Raw genomic sequence first — 12,966 nt, 5'->3', positions numbered from 1 at the left:
AAACCCATAAGAAACCTCACTTTCAGCTTGCTCTTAGCCAAGCAGGGGAGACAGCAAACATGGGAGAGGCTGTTCTGGTATGATGAGTCAACACTGAACATTTTTTTGGTGTACAAGCAAAGCATTCTGGATTTCAGAAAACTATCAGTGTATATGCAACCGAACACACTTTCTCCACTGTGAAACTTTGTTATGGTAGCATCATGCTGTGGAGAAGCTTTTCTTCAGAAGTGACAAGGAAGCTGGGAAAAGTTTGAGGAAATGGATGGAGCTAAATACATTTTAAACCTAGAAGAGGTTTCTTGGTAGAGACTCCAACACACACAACCAGAGCCAGATTGTAACGGTTTAAATCAAAGCCTAAATGTGGCCATGTCAAAGTGCAGCCCCTAATCCACCTAAGGATTTGTTTTAAGGCCCGGACGCTGCTGTTCACAGTAGGTCAACGTCAAACTTGACTGATCTTGAGATCTTTTGTAAAGATAAATACACAAAACATTTATAATGCAGACTTGTACAGCTGGTAGAGACTTTAATGATTCCACAAAGAGGTTCCTCAAAGTATTGATGCAGGGAAGCAAAACACAAATGCATGGCACACATTTCAAATTTTAGTTTCTGCAAGGCTATGTTACATTATTGTTTCAGTACAATACATTATCGTGACAGAATACTGGTGCAATGTGACATGATGTAAAATTGTTAAAGGGGTATGTAGACTTTTGCAAGGTTATTTTTCTCATTTTCTTCCAGACACTTTTCTTGTACTAGACAAAGACACAATCTGTAGCAAAGAGGTTTAGCCTGAGTTACCCTGAGTTAAAAAGAGTCTTACATTTGTAAGGAGATACATGACATCAGTTCAATCTGAAAAACTCACAGAGAAAGAAATGGCAATTAGAAGGATTTTATTGACACAATATTTTAAGTCTTTGGCGCTCAGACCTCGGCAGGAACATTAATGCTGAATTATACTTTACAGTTTTTATAGATTGCTTTGATGCAGCAGTCAACTCAAAACCCACATTTTTCAAAACAGTTAACGCAGAGGCCTAAACAGTGGCACCAATGGTCAAAATTAAACATTTTGTTTGCAAAAGGCTCCAACTCTGCCAAAACATTTAACATATGATCCAAAAGCACATTTTGCCCTCAAACAACACAACCTGCACACAAATGTTTGAGCCCTTCCAATCATTCGTTACACAAGGGGCAACAAAATACAAAATACCACACTCAATGTGAATCAGTGCAGCATTGCTGGTTCATTGTAGCCAAAGACTGTACGAAGCTTACATGGCAGTGTCATTTGTAATCAAATGTGCCTTTTTGCAAAAAATGGATCCAGAAGCAAATATGTTGTGATGCAAATTTTATTGATTCTTCATTCATTTTTTCCAGATAAACAAATGAAATATTCCAAAAAATGAAAGATTCCAACAGAAAATACTAGGGCTGTTTGTTCCTTCTAGTCCATTCTGTCCTGACGAATAGGCCACATGGCCTCATCTACATCACATTCAATATTTTCCGTTGCACCTAGGTAAAAATCTTCTTGCATGCCTAATCCATCCTTGACATGCCTCTGCATCTATATCATGGCCAGCAGCAGTCATTGCATTGAGTAAGGGCATCTGCTCATAGGGAAGGTGATCATATACTTTCCATCACCATGCACTGAAGAATTCCTCTATAGGAATAGATAGAGATGAATATACTGTATAGCAACATTACCTGCTGTCCCGTCGAAAAACTCTTACCATGGATGCAACCTTGTTTCTATTGAGAAAAGTTTGGACTCTTTGTCCTGCACCTCTAAGTGAAAGGCCATGATTTACCACATGATCAATCATAGTTTCCCAAATTTCATCTGTAACTTCAGCCCTTCCAGCTACACTGCCACCTCACACATGGATTCCTCTTCCTCATAATATTCTTCCCCTGACCCATCTACCTCTTACTCTGACTCTCATCTGCCTTACGTTGACCATCCATGCTTGCAAAGAACAACACACAACATGGCACCTTTTACGCAAAGCTTGCAAACTGACTGCAAATTGAAAAATTGTGTAAAGAAGTGTCAATCAGGTGCTTCAGTGATTTCATTCTGAGCAAGAAGTTTCTAAGAGCTTGGAACATATAGTTTCTGTTTTGCTACCACAGCTAAAGCAATGGAGTTTGGACTGCTTGAATGACATCTGCGTTAACTGTTTTGCAAAAGGGTGGGGAAAATGAGTCAAACCAATGAAAATGGGTTAACTCATTTGCAAGAGGTATCTTTTGCTCTGCAGAGATGGTGATGCTGAAAACTAAGAGGTTGCCAGTTTCTTCAAACAGGTCAAAGCAACCAATAAAAACTGTAATATGCATAAGTAGATGTATGAGAACAGGGATGTTCCCCCCCAGGTCTGAAACTGGTGGTGGAGTGGAGATAGAAGAAGTTTGTTCAGTCCATATGGTGATGTGTTTAAGATAGATGTCCAACTTGATAAACACAGGTTTGCATGAACTGTCCATGATGAGCAAGCTTGAAGCGACTGTGGAGAGGAAAAACTCCCCTTTGGGAAGAAACCTCTGGCAGAACCGGGCCCAACATGGTGGTCTTCTGCCGGACCAATAACGAGGTGATAGGGAGTGCTGAAGACTGAAGGGAGAAAACACTCTGATGGATTGAGGATGGAGGAACGTCTTGGAAGCTAGATGAACTCAGCTACGATGGTGGAGAAGGGGTTGGGGGTGGGTTGAATCGGCGCGGGGGTGCGGTTCGTAGCTGATTGGCTCACATCAGAGGCGGATCAGACTCTGAATGGAGGCAGGCGATGAGTTTCTTCAATTGAACTTGCGCTTCAGCTTCATTAAGAGTTGGTGAGGTCAGTGTTTAATGAAGCAATGCAGGTGAGTTATATGTCACTATAGCCAAGCTAAATGAATCGCCTCATCACCCTAGCTTGTTTTAAAAAATATATATAATTCCCAAGTGCAGCTGCACTTTCAAAAGTGGTGTCATGACACTACCACCGAAAGCAAAAATCACGCCAGGTGGCTTTGGAGCAGCATTCTATGGACATGTCCTCCAAAGCATCAGTCAAGCCACAGGGAACCACTACAGAAATTAAACACCAAAGGTTGATCACTGTTTTTTAAGAGTGGCAAACAGTAGTAAAAAAACAGAATTCAAGACCCACTTATCTACAATGGATAGACTCATCTTGAGAGAAAAAAGGGGATGCCAAAAGCTTGTTCTGCGCTGCGGCTATCTCATTCCAACAATTGCTTGCTATGTCCTCTATTTGACCTGCGAATATTTATATTAAGTGCAATTGCAAGGGTGAAAAATGTTCTTTTTTAAGTTACATACTACTTAGATCCATTGACACTATTGAAATATGATGAAAGAGAAAAATGACAAAAATAACTGCATGTGTTGTCATGACATTTTTGTTATTTATCAAATCTATTTATATGCTAATGTGCAAAGAAACTTTGGCTTGCCCAGTCGTTGCCCTAATGGGAAAAAATACACCAATTAAAAGATTGTTTAGTGTTTTTTTCACATTACTCAAACTTATCAGGGAACTTTGAAAAGTTACTGAACAGACTGTGGAACAAAAATTGAAACAGAATGCTGGCAACACGAACGCATTATGTAACATTTTCAAGTAATATTCATTTGGGAATTTAATTCTCTTCATCAAGTTTCACCATCAACTTATCGAGCATTAAAATTCCAAAGTCTCACAAAATGAACGAAAACGTATGTAACGTGTTATGTTATGTCGTACTTTGTATATGTTTTTACATTGTGGCATTTTTTTTTTACCTTTTATGGAACAGCTGTAAATTGTCATCCTAAATTACCTCATTAAAAGTTAGCATGGCACAGAATTACCTGACAGTGATTTAAACTCTCAACGCCAGCATCAAGCTGTGGACCGCAGCAATCTATTTTTGTCCTCATATCTACGTGCAGTCCTCTGCACCTTAGCAGCTGTGCAGAATCAGTCAGATCAGTGCCAAAGCTCAACCTTTGAATGCTGCAGGTCAGCATCACGGACGCTTGCCAGAAACCCGCTTGCTCCTTGAGACCATATTGGGTTCGCTGCTTCTAACCACCTTGACCACCTGCGCCCCCCCCCCCCACGCATACACACACACCACCCCCATTCACACACACATATTCACCCCCCAATAAGATGTGCATGTTTAAGACAGTAAGTCCAATGGAGAGATTTTAAATAGAAAAAAAGGCTGGGACTAGGGAGAATTCAGCAGATGGCTGCCCAGGAGCAGTACAACGTTCACCCATTTTCATCTACAACACTGTGAGTAGTGTGAACCACTCTGAATGTAAAAAAAAACAAAAAAAACTGGTGCTTCCAGAATCAATAATGTTGCAAGATAACAAGGTACCAGCCATGGCAGGAATTTGACCTCTTCAGCTAAACTAATGGTGATATGTTGTCTTACCCTCATAGGCATAATAAATGGCTGTATTACAAGGGCCGATGATGCAAAATAAATGAACAGAACACAAAAATCCATTTGCGCTCATGCAAGTTTGCAAAAACCCTTTTCACAGTTGCCAACAAATTCTCACCTTTCTGTCATCACATACCAATGCTTTCTTCCACCCTTTGGTCATAAATGTTGATGAACAGATAGTCCTTCCATGTCATTTTCCAGCGTCTAAGCTATTAAGTCTAGTTAGATTGCATGGGCTAGTTGCTTGCTAAGAATGCACTGAAAATTTAAAATCAATCTGCATGTGGGAAATTAATTGGTTATGGTTGAAGAAAACACACAGGACACATGCGGCCTGATACCTAGAGGACCAGAGTTTTGTTATCCAGGTTTAAATAAATTGCTTTTTAATGAGCCCAGATCCGCATATGGCAAAACCCCAAGATTCACGTTAGATGATAATGGTTTGAGTATAAAAATCACATCAACGCCCAAACATAACCAGACAGGATTCTGTTAAGACTTCCTGAAATCTGTGGATGTTAAAGACCATTGCATGTTGGTGTGTGTGTGGGAACTTGTAATGTTTTTAACATGCCAGAGGATTTTGAACCTACAGGAGTAATTGGAAGTGAATGTATACTTGCTCAATTAGTATTTGCCATTACGTTTTTCAAGTACAACATTTGGGAAAATAAAAAAAAATATCATATATGTTTGACACTCTTCTTTTTCCCTCTATAATCTACTTGATGGCAAACAAATAAATAAAAACCCAAGCAGGATCCTTTCGTTTAGGTTTAACCGCTTAATTCAAAAATTTAAATGATATAGATATATCATTAAAATCATGGAAATATCCATGAAAAATAAAATAATAAAAGAAAAAGAGGATAAACCTGAACGAGGTCAAAACACTGTGTGGCTCCACTCCAATTGGTTGACTTACTGAAGCGGTACTCCCAAAACACCGTAACTCTCTAATGAGCAATTAAATATGCAGATTTTCTAAAGAGCTTTAGTATTGTCACTAATATTACATATCCTTACTCAAGAGAACTATTTTTAGCTTTTGACATCTTGTATATATAAGTATTCTAACTTCTCAATAATACTTTTCCAGCTTAATTTACATCACCAGAAAACTTAAATTACCCTCCACATCTAAATAAAACTAAACTGAATTTAGGCTTTCACATTATAATTTAGACAGCAACATTGTAATTATTAAAATTATTGAGCTTTTTTTGTTGTTGTTGTTATAGGAGTTGCAGTTTAACATTTGTCTCATGTTTATTGAGTTGAACAGCCAAGGTCCAGTTACAAACTCAATGGACCCCTCTCTCAAGTCACGCTGCCAATCAAGCTGGAGGATTTCAAGGCATTCAAAGACCAAAAGCATTGTATAGTCCTTCTAATGAGTTATTGGTCTTCCCCTGGTCTCCTCCCAGAGGAAAATGCACAGAAAATCTTCAAAGAGTGATGCCTAGGGTGCAAGAGATACCCAAATCACTGCAGAGGACTCCTTTCAGCGTGGAGACGTAGTGGCTTTAGTCCAACGTAACCCCTGGATGACAGAGCTTGTTAGCTTATCTCTAAGACCATGCCCAGTACCCCAAAGGGAAATGCTCATTTCCGCCGCCTGTATGGCAGTTCCTATTCTTTCAGTCTTGATCTGTTTCTCATGATGATAACTCAAGATTGGAACATTAAAAAACCATTAAATCAGTTTTCTTTTCTTTTTTCCCCCACTGCAAATGGGCAGAGCTCGCCTGCATTACTGGAGCTGGGGCTCAAATCTTCCCCACTTGAGATGGAGATACACTTCCTACTTTGAGGGAACAGGCCACATTTTTTCCTATTGAGAACTTGAACTGACTAGTGTCCCTCTCACTTGGCTGAAAACTGCTTGAAAATGCCAACAGAACCACACTACCTACAAAAAGCAAAGTTGAGACCCTTAGGTTCCCAAAATAAAAAAAAAACAAAGCCCTTAAAAACATCCCTGGTACACTATATTATTTCAGCAATCCCACAAAGCATCTTATTTAACACTGTCTCAAACCTTCTGAAGATGCACACATTACATCTGGATTGGACAAAGTCTTGGTCCAGTATTTATTAGTCAAAATAAAGCAATCCTTCCCTCTTGTGAATCCAAGGTTTGGCAGCTGATCGTAGCTCCCTTTCTAATACCCTTGGATATACCTTCTCAACATGGCTGAGAAGTGAAATTCCTTAAAGGAGAAACACATGCTCTGGTCTCCTTTCTTTAAAACCGGGACCATGGTCCACCACTTCACAGGTATCATCACAAGGTGTGCTGTGGTCTCAAGCAATCTGTAAAGCCTTTTCCTTTACCAAATAAAAAAAGGAAAGCATTATTACTTTTGGAAAATAATCTTGCAATGAAAGAGGCTCCCGGTCACTAGATTTTCAGAAAGGTCCTCATTCCTTCTTTCATGTGAGGGGTTGGGTTGGAAAAGACAAAAACCCTAAAGTGAGGCAAAGAATAGGAAAAAAATAACTTTTAGACTTCCTACAGCTGCAGGACAGATAAATTGTTTGCCTTTATAACTTTTTTACAAACTAAAAGTGTATTCCTGACCATGCTCAACTGTGTTTTTGGGTTGTATTCCACTGTCACAGTATGACTGGTTAAAACATAGGATAAGCAGTAACACACTAAGATGTTAGTGTATAGAGTATCTGTTGAAAGATGTTTGAGATTGTTATGCTAATGCTCACAAGAGATGGCCAATTTGTGAACATTATGTGAGTATACATTAACAAAAAAAGACTGTTTTTGTAAAAAGCCAATACCTACATATAGGCTAATATCTCAACTGTCTGTGGGGATTATTTGCACAGTAAGATGGCTAAATGACAGACTTTTCCTTATCTAAAGCCCTGCAACATTCAGGAATAATTACATGTTTCCACATAATGAGCACCTATCTGAACCGAAGTCCCTTGTGGACAGACATTTAGACCATACCTAATTTGTGGTGATGATTTTAGTGTGCAAGTGTGAATGTGTTTAAGAGAAAATGACAGAAGAACCTGCCTCCCAATGCCCATTGGGGGAAAAAAAAACATAGCGGCAGGGGCAGCTGCAGAACTGACCCTGCCAAGGACGGAGAGCTTCCCATGCCTGTTCAATGCTGTGAAATGGGTCATTGAACAGCTAAATGGTGTCATTATGATGAGTAATTAAAAGAATACAGCTGAAGACTCCCAAACTACCCTGTTCTCTTAGTTCAGCTGTGTTGTGTTGTCATGGTTCTTTGCAGAAAGGCAGCTGCCATAGGCCACTTTAACCATCACCCCTTTCACTAAAATGCAAATAGCAGTCTTGGTAGCTAATTTAATCGCATTATCTGTTGTCCTCTAATTTAGAGAAAATCTGCAGATTCTCATTACTGATTGTTGAAGATTGGATTGTGCCCATGTTTTTCATCTGGTACAGCGTGTCGAACACTTTGAATCACAAGGGAGGAGAGCACCAAATTGTTTTGCTTGAAAGAGGCACACAATAAATACGTTGTGTGCTACACTGTGTTTTCAAGACATACATATGTATGTAAGGTTGGAAAAATTAAACCTTAGATTTCAGCATTCTGTACAGTCTGTAAACAGATACATAACAAGAGGCTAAGCAATAAAGAAATTGTGTTTAATCTCCATTTAGCTTATTTGTGGAACACAAAGCCTCCATATTTCTCTGTGCAAAGCTTTTTCATTGTTGTTACTTCAGCTTTAAATAAAAATGCATGGGAGATGTGCCAATGTAGCCTTCCCCTGGGCAGAGTATGCGTTCTTACTCGCTCTATATGGAAGTCATTAAGATGATGGAGAGGTAGGAGGGGAGAGGGGAAATGTTTGATTAATTAGTAAAACTAACTTTGGCAAGACCGGAAACTGAAACAGAGGATTTCATTAGCTTACGCTTGTTAGATAAGGCTAATGAGGTAGTTCCCACTGCTGATAAAAAAAAGAAACATAGCGCTGAATCCATCTTTGACCCTGAAAAGAGGAGGAGAAGAAAAAAGAAGGTCATCCTGTGAACAAATAACTTTTTTGTGTGAAAATCATTTAGATGTGGACTTAAGAAGTCAAACCTTTCAATCATCATTTCTTGCAGGAACATTTACATATGTCTTTATCAATCTTTGTTTGCAGAACTGAACGAGAGAAATCAGGAAAGATCTGACCTCCTGGAGGCTATCAGGGATGTGTTCTCTAACTGAGGAATCCAGCCCTGATTCCAGCAGTAAGTACAGTACAGGTGTTTAGCACAGCTGTGTAGGTAACTTGATTCAGCTGAGGTTCTGCATGAGCAAACGCACCCCTAAGAGGATCACATCACTAATCCGCTGGTCAATACATACGGCGAGAACAGTACAGCACCAAAGCCAAGTCACTCAAAGGACGTGTCCTCCTGAATGTGGACAGCATTAATATCCCCCTGTTAGATTTAAGCTGTGTTCAAGTTCAAAGTTTTGTGTTTTTCAGATACAGTTTTATTATAAAATTAGCCAAAATACCAATTTTACCTCATTCATTTTCTTTTTCAAAAGGTTTTCACCTTTCATCTTCTAAATACTGCATTTGTTTCACATTTTACTCATTAACTAAATGTCAAACTCTACGTCATTGCTGTTCTAACGATAGGAGTGAAGTGTAAGTAAGGAACAAGTAAAACACGCTGGAGTATGTTAATTGCCTCTGTTAATTTGCAACTAATTAGTCCATAATCAAATTAGGTTTCAATTTAAAAAAAAAAGATCCAGTGATGATTTTTGAGCCGCAGGAATTAGTCATTTATACCTCTACTGTTGCCTTTTCAGCCATTGCCTTTAACCCAAAATCCTAGAACCTTCAAATTGTAGTGAACGTAATGTTCATGTGAGATATTCTTTTAGAGATATCTTTTATCATTTTTGCTATGTTCAAAGGGAATTCCTAATGTACCTTTCATTATTTGTAAAATTCATCAGAATTTAATCTCTACACTATAATCAACTAAATATTGATCTTTTAAAAAGATTCAATAATTTTGTCCCTAAGGAAACTGCTTTAGATTTCTCAACAGATTAACGTAATCGGTTTTAGCTCATTTTCTCTTCGTATCTGGGCAACAAAGGAACACTTTCGCTGGCTGATGGAGGAAGAGTGAAAGGAGGAGCATGTGCACACTTAACAGTTAGTGTTAATTAAGTGGGCCTTACAGAAGGGATTTGACCCCATGAATCACCGCAGACTCATTTTCTTGCAATATATTTTCTTAAGTGGTACAACCTTTTAGCTTAGCTGACTCACGTTAGTCAGGTGTTGTGTTACTGAAAGCAAAGGGAGGTGCCCTTTGGCTTCATTATAGCAACTGTTATTTAGTTTACCAGAAATCAAAGAGTTTTTTTTAATTCCAATCAATAATTTCCTTTTGGTATTTGACTTCTTCAGTGACTCTAAAGGGCAAAAAAGTGAGAAAAGACACTTTCTTGCTGGAGCAACGTGATTTGTTTTGTCACCAAAATAAGCAAAATAAAAATAATAATTTTTATCAATTAGAAACATGTTTTAGTTGAAGGTGACAATTATTTAAATTCTTACTGAGAAGTCATTATCCAAAGCCCAAAATGAAAAACTTACCAGAAAGATGAAAATATAAGTGGGAAAGTTAAAGTTTTTCTTACCAACCCAGGGCACAGAAGCCAGCATGGCTGTCATGCCTTGACCATATTTACATCAAAATGAATGGTTTGCAGATGTAGACATCAACATATGTAAATAAACACGCCCTCCAGTATATGATTTCATAAAATTCAGTGAACTACATAACTAACAGCATCTACAATTTTTTTGTTTTGTTTTGACTGGTCATTGATCAAATTACTTAGCTAATCTCACCCTGATTGATATATAGAGTATAATTAAGTTGTGTTTGATTTAATTTCAGATCCAAGTGTTCAGAGGTAAATTGAAAGAAGCATAACGTCGAGTTGGGGCAAATTCTTGAGAAAAATGACATCTATCTTTGGTTTCATTGATAAATATCTATAGGAAAGTAACCAAAAACAGGATTTGACTTTAACCGAAAGGTAGAAATTTGTATTTACATTTCTTAATTTCCTGAAAAGTTACATTGTGATGATCCGAGGTTTTTATCCAACAGCAAGATAAACATTTGTTTCACTGTGATCCACTTTAGTTCTTATTAAAAGATTCCAAAATATCTCCCACAGTCTTCCTTTTTTCTGTAAATTCTGCTGAAGAAAAGTTGTTATAATGCCACAGACTGAGAACCTGGACCTTCAGCCGAACACGTGATGCATTTTCAAAAGGTTTATTCTCTGGTGGGAAACAGGAAACTGTGAGGATGCATGGGAAGCCAAAAACAACAACTTGGTCAAAACATTGGCACACGAGAGTGTTAACTGACTGTAGAAACCCTATATATGAAGGCAGGGAAACAGGTGAACTGCGTAGGCCTGATTGTGCTGCAACAGGAGGAATGCAGGTGCAGCCAATGATCCTGATTACTTGGTGGAGAGAAGTACACAGTCAGCCGGGTCAGAAAAAAAAAATAAAAGGTGTAACAAATAATTTTCATGGCTTTTTCTTTACTGTCTACATCCCCTGTAATATATTGTTTTGTTATTCCACAGTTTGAGAATCATTCTTTTAACAGATAGGACAGTGAATGTAAAACAAGAACTGTGATGGAAAAATTAACCAATTTAAATTCAACTTAATCCAAAAAAATATGTTTCTGGTCAATTTATAATAAACTAAGGTGATAATTTCTAACCTGGTAGATTAGTATGATTTGAGCTAAAACCAGAAGTCAAATGACAATTTGGTTACATTCATTTGTTCAGCTTAATTTCAGTTGAGGTTATTTTTCCACTATTTCAGAATCTTGGATAAATGTGCATTTATACCTCTTAAGATGTTGTACATTATTTCCAGCAGTTTATTTTTGCATTTTAATCATAAATTATAATTAGACTGAACATTGAAACTGATTTTAAGAATATTATAAAGTCAGTAGTCATTCGAATGGATGTTCTTTGGTCTGAATTGCAACCGTTTTAGCCCCATCATGCTGTATAGTCCCAGCTCCTCCATCAACCTGGATATCTAATCGATGACACTGGAGAAGAGTTATTTGAATGGATTACCGTAAAGAGCACCATGGATTAGCCTCAGAGACACATAGATCCCGAGGGAGTTTTAAATTACTCACATAAAGTGATTATAAAACATCTGTATAGTCGTCAATTATAGAGCTCCATTCTCATCAAAGCAATGCTGGCCTTTCTCATGATTTGCTTGGTGTGTTTATGATACAACAGCTTGTTAAGCCTCTTCTTCCCTGTGGTGCATGTTGTTGCCTGAAGGATGGAAACACAACAGCTTTGGTTTAGACAGGCATCGTTGACAACTTGGTTATGTGGATATTATTACACAGAGCGAAATCATGTATAACCAAGTTAGCTGGATTTTTACTCAAGACTGATACAACATTCCTCATTTTCCCTGAGTGGTTCACTCATATTTAATATTGCAAGGGATATTTGCACTTCATAAATAATACCACATGATTTGAATAACTATCAGCTGTGTTAGGTTTTAAAAAAAATCAAAACTGCCTGGAACATTCATTAATTAGCAATTCTGGATGTTTGTTTAGTGCATTTCCCAGAGCTTAACTGATCAGGGTACTTGTCCTGCCCAGGCTGTCACCAACTTTAACAATCTTTTTTTTTTTTTTTTTTTTTTTTTTTTTTTTTTAGACTTTTAAATCAGTCTAATGATAGGGGAAGTTGTGAGGAAAACAGCATAACACCTCCAGTCCACCGGGTGGCAGTAATAAGACACCTTAAACATGAATCTAACATGTAAAGTAGACTTCTTTCACTCAGTAACTGTGACAACATGAAGCACAGATTGTGATGTAATGAAAAAAAATTAAAAACTCCATCAACATGGGGGGGGGGGGGGGGGTAGTAAGCTGGAACGTGAGCACAGTTATGGTGGTAGTTAGGTCTGTGGAGCCCAGCGGGCCAGAGCCTTATCAGTTTGAGCTTCTGGCTCAAGGTGTGGACTCAACGATACCCAAAGCCGGCACTGCCAAGACAGTGGAGGACAGGATCAGTTCAGTTATATATTATATTTATTTCCCGCTTTGTAGTCCAGGCGGGATCATTGGCAGCTTTGCGCAACATGATTCATTTCAAATGTGGACACGATGCATGGTAGATTGTTTTGCTCTGACTGCAGCAGACAGGTTTCAATATGAGGGAAGGCAAAGAGGGAAGTTCACAGCAACCACGGTGAAGTTGGTTTTAGGTTGGACAGTGGACATTCACGCTCCTCAGCTTCAGCAGCGTCTGCAGCCTCTGCCTTCTTTTCGAGCCGATTCAGGGAGGCTGATCTGGGGCTGCCGCTCTCTGTCTGCTGGCTGGTTGTTGAAGCCACGGAGTGTAACTATCCAATATT

General features: G+C 38.4%; 1 protein-coding gene across 1 annotated transcript in view; it reads left to right on the top strand.

The window, feature by feature from the left end:
- elfn1a (extracellular leucine-rich repeat and fibronectin type III domain containing 1a) overlaps positions 1-12,966 on the top strand; it is a 118,836-nt gene that overhangs the window by 61,530 nt on the left and 44,340 nt on the right. Inside the window, exon 2 of the mRNA XM_012850179.3 lies at positions 8,644-8,734. The gene's annotated coding sequence lies outside the window, so the exon portion shown is untranslated. The remainder of the gene's footprint in view (positions 1-8,643; positions 8,735-12,966) is intronic.

Source organism: Fundulus heteroclitus, chromosome 16 (assembly GCF_011125445.2).
Source record: "Fundulus heteroclitus isolate FHET01 chromosome 16, MU-UCD_Fhet_4.1, whole genome shotgun sequence".
NCBI classification, from domain to species: domain Eukaryota; kingdom Metazoa; phylum Chordata; class Actinopteri; order Cyprinodontiformes; family Fundulidae; genus Fundulus; species Fundulus heteroclitus.
This window is presented reverse-complemented; position numbering and strand designations above follow the sequence as displayed.